This window comes from Prinia subflava (assembly GCF_021018805.1).
Source record: "Prinia subflava isolate CZ2003 ecotype Zambia chromosome W unlocalized genomic scaffold, Cam_Psub_1.2 scaffold_32_NEW, whole genome shotgun sequence".
Classification (NCBI taxonomy): domain Eukaryota; kingdom Metazoa; phylum Chordata; class Aves; order Passeriformes; family Cisticolidae; genus Prinia; species Prinia subflava.
The window spans coordinates 66809-76753 of record NW_026960609.1 but is presented as its reverse complement, the minus strand read 5'-3'; positions in this window follow the sequence as shown (position 1 = coordinate 76753).

The window sequence follows — 9945 nt, the reverse complement described above, 5'->3', positions numbered from 1 at the left end:
TATAAAATGATTATACATTAATAGTAGAGAGCCTTACTCTGTTTCTGTCCTCATCTGTAAATGAGTAATGTTTTAAGGGCAATCAAACATTTCAGGGTTCTTTCCTTTAATTCACTGATACAACACTAAAACCATTTAAACATTGTACTGCTGCTTGAGAGATCTTACAGGATATTATTTCTCAAGAAGCAGATTTACAGCTGTCAAAAAACAACTCCAATTTTTTAAAATAATTTTTTTCCAGCAAGTCACATGATGTGTTCCCAGTAAGAAGGAAACTGCATTTCAAGATGTTTACTGTACTTCTGTGTTTTGCCTTTTATTCTTTCTGCTTAAGACTGACTGGAGCAACACACACACCAAAAAACCTCAACTTAAAAACAATGCTGTAATTAAGTATTTTGAGAACATGCTGTTTCCTTGTTCAAGGCTTATAATTAAGTTAAATCATGTCTCATTTTCATGTCCCAGTTTTAGGGTTTGTTTTTTGTGTGTTTGATGGTATTTTTAAACAAATTACATTTTTGCTGTTTCAAGATAAGAATTCTAAAGGCTGTGGTTTAATCTTTTCAAATCTTAAGACACAAACCAAGACAAACCGAGTACTTTCTTTTACTGTGTACTCTATTAACTCTTTCCGAAATACCACAAATTTAAGAGGTTATTACAATTCTTACTTTATGATACTGCAAGCAGAGATTCTTTATCAACTAAGACAAAAAGCTGAAGGCAAAACCATGCCTTTGACTCTATTAGAATAAATTCAGAGCAGTTCCACTGTAGCTGCCCAAATTCTGCCATGTTAATCCAGGAGTCCTTTGTTTCCAAATGCTATGCAATCTCTATCATTACAACAGGCTGCTATTTTCTCCTTCAAATTCATGTTCAATGAGTTCATGTAAAGGTTTTAAACAGAGGTTCTCACAGATTTGGATGCAGTACTTCCAGATATTACTGCCCCCACCTGTCCACCCTGTACCATTCTTCTGCTAAAGGTAAACACCTCTGAAGCCAAACAGGACTTGTGTTCACAACGGTCCATATCAGGGCATGCTCTCTCTTTTGGTAACTGTGCGCTGGCTGCGGATACCACCACCACAGACCACTTGTCAAAGATGCAAAGCAACTAAAGGAACATCTACCTTAGGGAATTTTTTACAGATGCAGCAATATCAGTGTATACATGTTTGGCATAAATACCTTCAGGCAGCACAGAATATCCATAGGAAGACCCCACAGTTCCTCAAAATTACACCAGATCTGTTTTCTGACTACATCTGCAGAACAGAACCACCGTGCAGAACAGTTACTCTCCATGCTGGAGTAAAGACAATATGATGCAGGGAGCTCTCCAGCTATGGATTTCTTAAGGACATTATTCTATACTTATCTTGAACAACATCCAAAAGGATGTTAAAAATAAAATGAGGAAATAAATTAAGATTGCTTTTAGATGAGGATACTATTAATACATCCCTAGAAGAGAATACTGTACTAGGTTATCATGAGCAAAATACAAAGTGGCAATCTAAATGGTAGGCCTGAACTTTCTTTTATAATTATGGCAAAGTCTGTAGGCCACTGCAAGGGGATTTCCTTAGCAAACAAAATTACCAACTCTAACAATCATGAGTAATTAAAAATAAGTATGTAGAAAGGAAGTTACCGCTCCAGGCAAATGCTGTAATGGAAGGGGAAAAGCAAAAAATACGTAATAATAATTTTAAAATTTCATAAACAGAAAAACAAGTGATGTCTTGAGTATAACCTTCAACTTCATCAGGCATGCTAGGGCAAAAGCCTGTATTTGTATCTCTGCATATCTTGCTTTGAGATGCACTTAAACCAAAGGATTTAGGTGTCAGGTCACCACCTTCCATAGAACAGGCACAAAAAGCCTAAGGCTCTTCAAAGCCAACGTGGCCAGATTTCTAAAGTCATGTTATTTAGAAGGTGGAATTCCCACAGCTTTTAATTTCTTCATTTTATGAACAATTTTGAAACAATCCTAATCTATTTATAAAATTATGTAACACTGATGGATCATTGCCATTTACCCTTTGTTTCATAAGCAGCAAAATCAGTGTACAGTGCTGTCCAAGCTCCCCTTCAATTCTCATTAAAACTTACTTAAAACATACTGATTCTCTGGGACTTAAAGAAAATTAGTACAAATGCAGACATTATGAAACAGGTTGTTTAGCCTTTCTTAGAGGCTTAAAAGTAGACAAGTCATCTGTGACCACAGCAGAATGCACAACTTGTCCCTGAATGCCTAAAATGAAATCCCTCAAAATGTAGGTATCTGTAGGTAGCAAACTGTTTCACCCGTGACAGAAGTTTGAGAGGCTTCACTGAGCCTGTGTGCTTGGCACTTTACCAGCTGAGAGCAGGACATACCAGATAGATCACACTACATATGAAGCATACATCCAGCCTACTGTTTTAATGAATGTTTTCTGTGCAGGTGAGTATTAAGAGAATGTCAACAAAGATTTGTAGCGGATAAATTGGATGAGTAAATGTAAATGGATTTGGAGTTGCTGAAACAGCTGGGAGTTGCATTTCTTTTTCTAACTCAAGTGACTCCAAACAAACCACTGGGGCAGCAGGACCTCTGTTTCTCAGACCTTCAGTGTGGCTAATGCACCTGGCTTCAGCACTAAGACAAACTCTGTCCCTTCACTTCTACCAAAATTACTCTAATGCAAGCACCAAAAATATTCAAAATAACTTTACTGAAAATGGTGGGTACTCAAGAGACACTTTCTTATCCTCTTGAAAGTTTCATGATTATTTCATCACCTATAACAATTTCCAGATTTTTTAATCAACAAAGTCCTCACTGAATCAACTCAAGACCCACTTAGGCAACAGCATAAGCCAAGAGCATGGCTACGCAGGAAAAAATATTCACTTGTCTGAATGATTCCAGTGAAAACCCTTTTGTATAACAGAGCTACATCCTCATGGAGTCCAGGAAGCTACATGCCCTATCACTTGCTGCACTGGTACAAATGTCTCAGGAGCAAGAGTTACAGAAATTGACTCATGCACATTCACGAAACAGGCATGCTTTAATATAGGCTCTATTTTTTTTTCCCAAATGACTTCATACATAAACAGCACTAAAATTTCTACTTTATATATACACCCATCTGTTAAAAAAAACATTATGTGCTTGATTCTCATGGCAACAAAAAGGAAAAGACTACTGCATTATATAAAGAGTACTGGAAGGATCAGAGAATATCTCAAATTGGAAAAGACTCATATAAGGATCATCAGAAGTCCAACTCCTTTCTCCTTGCAGAACTGAATAAAACTAAACCATATGACTAAGAGTAACATCCAGATGTTTTTTGAACTCTGTCAGGGTTGATGTTGTGACCAGTTCCCAGGGGAGCCTGTTCCAGTGACTGACCACTCTCTCAGTAAAGAAACTTTTCCTACTGTCCAACCTGAACTTCCCTGACACACCTTCATTCCATTTCCTTGTGTCCTCTCATAATGTCTGACTAGATCTCTTGTTTTGGTACTAGTCCGAATTTTAACATTCTGATATTTGCACTGGAAGAAAGGAAGGCAGGCAGTAGTTTTATGGCTAGATACATTTAAAAGAGAGTCTTAGGGATTTGAAAAGAACCTTGTCTCTTCAGCTCAGTCCTTGGTGAAAGGAGGACCCCTTCAGGGAGTGGCCATGGCTGAAAGACTACTCACACACATTTTGTTAACAGCAGAATTCTCAGCCCAGTGGATCCAAATAATCTTGTGCTCAAATTAGTCCCTATGCCTTTGATTGCTGCTACAAATGTCACTGTTCCATGGAGGAACTCTTCTCACCACAAGGACTATAGATAAGCACAAAGGCAATAGCAGCCTGTAGAGAGGTTCTAAAAACCACAAGAGATCGCTGCCTGGAATCAATCTCCTTCCCAGATTGTTTCAGCAAGAGCAAAGATCTTCAGCTAGTCTGAACTAATATGTATCAAATGAAAGGACAAAAGATACAATATAACTTCAATTAAACTTTGCATTAAACAGCATACATTTTGATCTCTATAGAACATTTCACAGAAGTAACACAATATTCTGAAGGTTTTTTAAGTTTTAATTAGCGTGTTGAAGATTAAACAGTCACCTAAGCTTTTGGCACCTTTTACATATTAGCAAAATAAACAGCATTCAGCAAACAATCATTTCCAAAGGTATGGCTTTCTGATGAAAGGGTTTCTTCATTACAGGAAGCTATCATGACTCCAGAATATTAAGTACTTAGAAGGGTCAAGATGCAAAATTATCTTGAGTACTAATCTGTCAATAAACGTTGTTATGTTGATTCTCAGCATATTTTCAGTACAGTTTATCAATAGTGGTCATATTGACAAATACAGTTTTAAAGGTCTGAAAATGCCCTGAGGAATTTCAATCACACCAGAAAGATACTTTAAACTATTTTTAAAAGATATTTTAGGCAATTCAGTCTAATGAAGTGCTTCAATTTGCCAAGCAAGTTGACAAGTAATGATTTTTCCACAATAATCACTTTGGAGTCCTCCATACCTGGTCAGACACATGAAGGTTTACTTGGAGGCCAGAAGGGTACAACTGAGCTTCTCCTGCCACCTCCTGCTTTCACAGTTAGCAGTGGACAGCTTAATGCTGACATATGAAAGCCACTGCATGACTAGAAAGTCACTAATTTTTTAGTGAACATCTTGGTGGTAGCTTGAATTTGGAGGCTTTTCAAGATCCCTTTTGTTGTGTTCTCTCATTAACAAGCACGCTGATCCACTGTTTATCCTTCCAGCTTCCCAGCAATGACCCATAATCTTGTAACCACCAACTATTACTGCTACTTCCTCTTAGCAGAACTCTTTGAGAAGAGCTTATCAGTTTGCTGCAGCTGGCTGCCCTCTCCTCTGTCCACACCCTAAATTATTCATGTGTCAGCACATGCTTCATGGGAACTTCTTTTTAAAACTTCACTGAAGCTTACAACACTGAGCTTTCACCCTTCACTCTGTCTCTGTATAGCTGCACTCCAGATTCCTAATCTTAATACATACATGACCTTTGTTTTACCTGTACTCACGTAACTTAAAAACCTAAGGAAGTTTCTTAATCTATTTTTTCAGTATTTTTACAAGCTCACCTCCCAATGAGAACTACTGCAGTGATAAAGTAAAAGGTTTTGCTACCCCTTCCCCTTTTGTTCATACTTTGTACTTCGAGGCATTACTTGCTCTAGCAACTGTATAAAATTACTACAATTACTAGCAATTGTATAAAATACTGGTTCATAAATTGGAAGCATTCAAATAGTTTCCAGGCACTGCCTAGCTAAGTCACGTGAAAGACATTCCCCATCGGATCAGGGAAGGCAGCAAAGAGAAACCCTATCTAGCAGGGCAAGTGTATGTGGCAAAAACGAGTTCAGGTCTCTAAAAGATGAAGACAAACATGGCTGGGTGGCTGTGGGAAAGAAAACAAGTTTAGGATGGCTGATTGGTCAACTATAACTTATGTCTGTATCTGGTCTCCTGCCCTGGGAATCAGAAATGTAGCTTCAGTTGAACAGCAAAGGGCAACTTCTCACCTTCTTTTTTTTCCTCCCATCCCACCCCTCGTAAAGCACAGTATAATGCATATGTAAGATATTAAGATGCCACATCAGTCACATCAAATAAAAAAAAAGGGGGGGGAGGGGAAGGCTGCTTAAAGTTAAATTTTTCATCCAAAAATTTCAAGGTAACTGCTCAATGTTTTTCCACAAACCTGTCTTTTCATGTTTCCACTCTGAAAATTTGGAACATTTTTCTACATCAGTCTTACCAGTATTAGAAAGAATATTATGTGCAAAGCTATGATTCAGGGTTACCTGCATTTTCACAAAGCTTTTCTCATATAATTTAGTTAAGCCAAAAAGAATGCTCTTTTACTTCTTTCTCAGTTTATAAATAAATAGTCAAGGCTATGAAAATTCACATCCTTTGCACCAAAACAGTAATTCTGAGTGTGAAGTGCAGCACGTATGAAGCAGGAGAGGACAAAAAGAGCTAAGTAGCAGCAATCTACCTACCTCCTCTCTAATTCAATTGCTTGTGATTGTGGGATGATACCTTGAAGTGCTGCTTTCAATAAATTTGGAAAGGATTCTCAGGAAACAAATCATGATGTAAACAAGAACTTGAGAGATATCCTCATGAAATACAACTAAAACTGTAAAAACAGAGCAGTTAGTACAACCAACCAATAAAATCAGGGGATGACAATTAATTTACACAAGAAAGTTCTACCTCTTAATGCTGGTTAGACTCATCACCTGCACTTGTGCTCTGGCAGCTTGTTACTGAGCTTAGACCAGACACACATGCTTAAGAGGTGCAGTACTTCAACTCTTTACAGACAGAGATTGAACACCACCCAGTCCCAAATACTAAATTCAATTCTTCAGCCAGCACTAATCCATTCTAAAAAAATTTCACTACCATGTTCCACTAAGTTTGTTACCTGAGAACTACAATCACTAACAGTGATCCTCTCCTCAATGTTCTTCTGAGTACAGGCACAAAATCTAGAACCTTCTGAAGAGATCTGGACTTCTTACTCCAACAAAAGCATTCCAAACCTTCCAACAGATAAAAGAATAAAATAATGGTTATTTTGAATAGATTCTTCAGTTACTGAGGTATCTGTGAATTAATTTTCAGCATTCACTGTCAGAGCACAATTAACACCATGGCAAGTAATCTGCAAACCTTGTTTTAGCAAGAGTATCCTTCCCCAAAGAATTAACAGCTTCACACTGAAGTGATCTTTGCCAGAGCTATGAAGATCATCACTATTTACCTTCATAATTTGCCAGGAAGAAGGGCTTATAGACTCACATTAAGTTCTCTGTGTAAGGCTGCAAATTGCAGTTCCTCCTTCATATCTCAGAGGATTAGAGTTGCATGTTCAGTAGAAAGTTGTGTTTCAGAACATTCTCTAGAAAATCCCAATACCCCACAAAACAAACAGAACAAAAAAAACCCAAAAAACCAAAAAAACAAAAAAAACACCCCAAAAAAAACCCCAAAAAAACCAAAACAAAAAACCCAGGACTCATGACTGAACAGTTTCATTTTCGACTTGCATCAAAGACTGTAAGATAAGAAGTGCTGAGGCTTACCTGGCCAGAGGGGAAAAAATAAAACAGACTTGACTTACAAATAAGCACAGGCTTCTCTTCTCCTCAGCATACATGAAACTACTGTATTCAGGGTCTAAAAATGCTTTCTTAAGAGAACATCACCTGTTAGGCAGCTCTTCAAAATACAGGTAACAGCTTAATTTTTGCATTCCCTCTGATGAAACATGAGATCACATCTGAGACTAAACTTGAGTCAGAATTCCCATCTCTGATAAAAGTAAAGGCATTTTGAAATTCTGTCTCCACAACCCTAGTCTGCCAAAGCAGCTGGAGCAAAGCCAGCTTCCCAGCTCTACAGCTAGCATTCCTCCCATGAGGATAACGTATCACCATCTTCTAAGCAACTCTTAATACTCTACACCTTAAGTCTGTGATGGGACAATGCACAGTTAATATGAAGATTAATGAAGTTTAAGCAAAAGCCAGAATTATCTAATCTGCCAAACTCCTAAGTACAGAGCTTGAGTATTTCTGCTTGAAGCTCCTGAAGGGGAACCAATCTCAGCAGAAGCCATTTAGAGAGGAGCCTACTCTTCCAGAGCACAGGAACAAACCCAGAGATCAAAGATTAGTATTAAAAGCTTTTGAAAACAAATATATTCTGATCAACTGTGTGTCCTGAAAAAGCTTTGTCCCACCATGAATTAAAATCCTTCACTGATCAAAGAAGATACTGAAGTCTCACCAATATTTCTAATGCATAAGCAAAAATACCCCAAACAAACAAAAGCTATTTTGGGCAAATAAGGATGTTTACCAGAGAAATTTTCAAGTACTACTTTACACAAAGCTGTCCTATCAAATTCACTGTTTCACTTCTGGCATCTATCACTGTGAAGATGCCTGTCACCTCTTCTATCCAAGGCAGACAGCTGCTCGAGAAATAGTTACAGACCCTACTCCTGGAAGCCACTGAACTCTTCCCCCCACAACGGATTGGCATTAAACCAACCACTGCAGTACACAAAAAAGACCACTTTTAACTATCCCTGCAAAAGACTGAGTGCTTGCTTCTAAATGCACTGCAGACCAAAGTTACTGCACAGTTTTCTGCAGCGTTAACCAAGAATGATAAGTCAGTTTGTGGGCATCAGCTAAACCATCACAAACACCAATTTGGGAACTGTTCTACACTGAACACACACACCTGCAAGAACTTGTCTCTCTGCACTCTGAACTGGTTTTCCAGTTAAGAGTATTCTAAATTGCTATTCTCTGTCAGGCTAAGATAGACACTTATAATTTATCAACTATCTTATTCCAAATGATTTTGAAACCAGCTGCTTTTAAACTAGAATGCATGAACTGACAGCAGCCCATTTTCACTTCACAGTAATACAGGCAGCTTATCTTTACCTTCTGTACCTTCCCTTTACATCATAGATTTATCCAGTTTTGTTTCTTGTGTTCCCAAGCTTTCTCTGCATTGGTCCTGCATTGTTGCCAAAATACAAGCCCTCAGCCTAATACCTAAAGCATTTTAGCTGCAATTCCATCTACCTTCTAAAATATGCAATTGCCTATCATGATCTGAATCAAACTGTTCTTCAATTTACACCTACTTTATATTTATATTGAAGGCACTGGGGTAAAATACCATCCATTCAACGACACCAAGAACCAAAGACCAGAAAGCAGATAAATCCAATCAGTACCCTGTGTTTTGTTTTCACATTTGAAGGAATTAGTAGAGTCTGTGTTCTATAATAAATATAAAAATAACCTTTATACCTTAAGATCCTTTATTGATCACGCATTACCTCATTCCATTGTTCTAGTGCTAATTCGTTTAACTAAAGAGGGTTTTGTCTTAGCCTCATTTTCATGTATGAAACTACAAATGAATCAGGGAAAAACAATTTAATTTTTTTTTTTTTGGACAGCTATAAACACAGCAAGAACTCTTCAGCTGAATTCCAACTATGCTTAAAGTTTTACTAGGGATATGCAGACTGAAGACTTCTGAATCACCAGCCATATTTGATGGACCTAAGGTATCTGCTTCAGATGAAAATGCCTGTTAAATCACTATTTTTTATAGCAAAGAGGAGTTTGAAATAAAATAACTAGAGAGAAAAATTGAAGGGAGGCTGCAAAAATTAATACAATGGAGTTATTTAGAACATTTCTGGCTGTGAGTGTTTAAACCCTCATGTTATCTGCTGATTAATGCAAACTCCTGTCTGCATAAGCAACTATCCAATCTAACAGGACTGGTACTGTACATCTGCACACCCATCTACTAACTGGTTGTCTTTTAATCCTTTGCCAGACTGTAGTTCCATGCCTCCAAAGCAACCAAAACTTGCTGCTGTGGTCTGCTTAAAGCCAGACTTCTCAGAAAAAGTTAGCATCTGTAATCTTAATACAAAAACTGTGGCAAAGTGCAACCGAGTAGAATGCTTTTATTCAAGCATGCGAAAACATGTGTATACTCATAACAAATACAGATGCTGTGTGCATCAGAAGACAGAACAAACAGAAAAATCCCTAGGCAATACTATAGATCAAGTTTTTCCTGCATCCTGAAAAGACTTTTTTTGTGCTTAAAACCACTAAAGGTTTTTTAAGTGAAACTTTAACTGACTGCAGTCATGTTGGCAAATTCAAACCCCAATTAAATATAGAAAACAATCATAAAAAATATTGCAGAAAGAACACTGTAGTTTCTTTCACTGTTTTGTCTTGGCTTGACATTTTGTTCTCTATACTCACTCTCAAATAAATCATTAAAACAGAGACAGATTTAG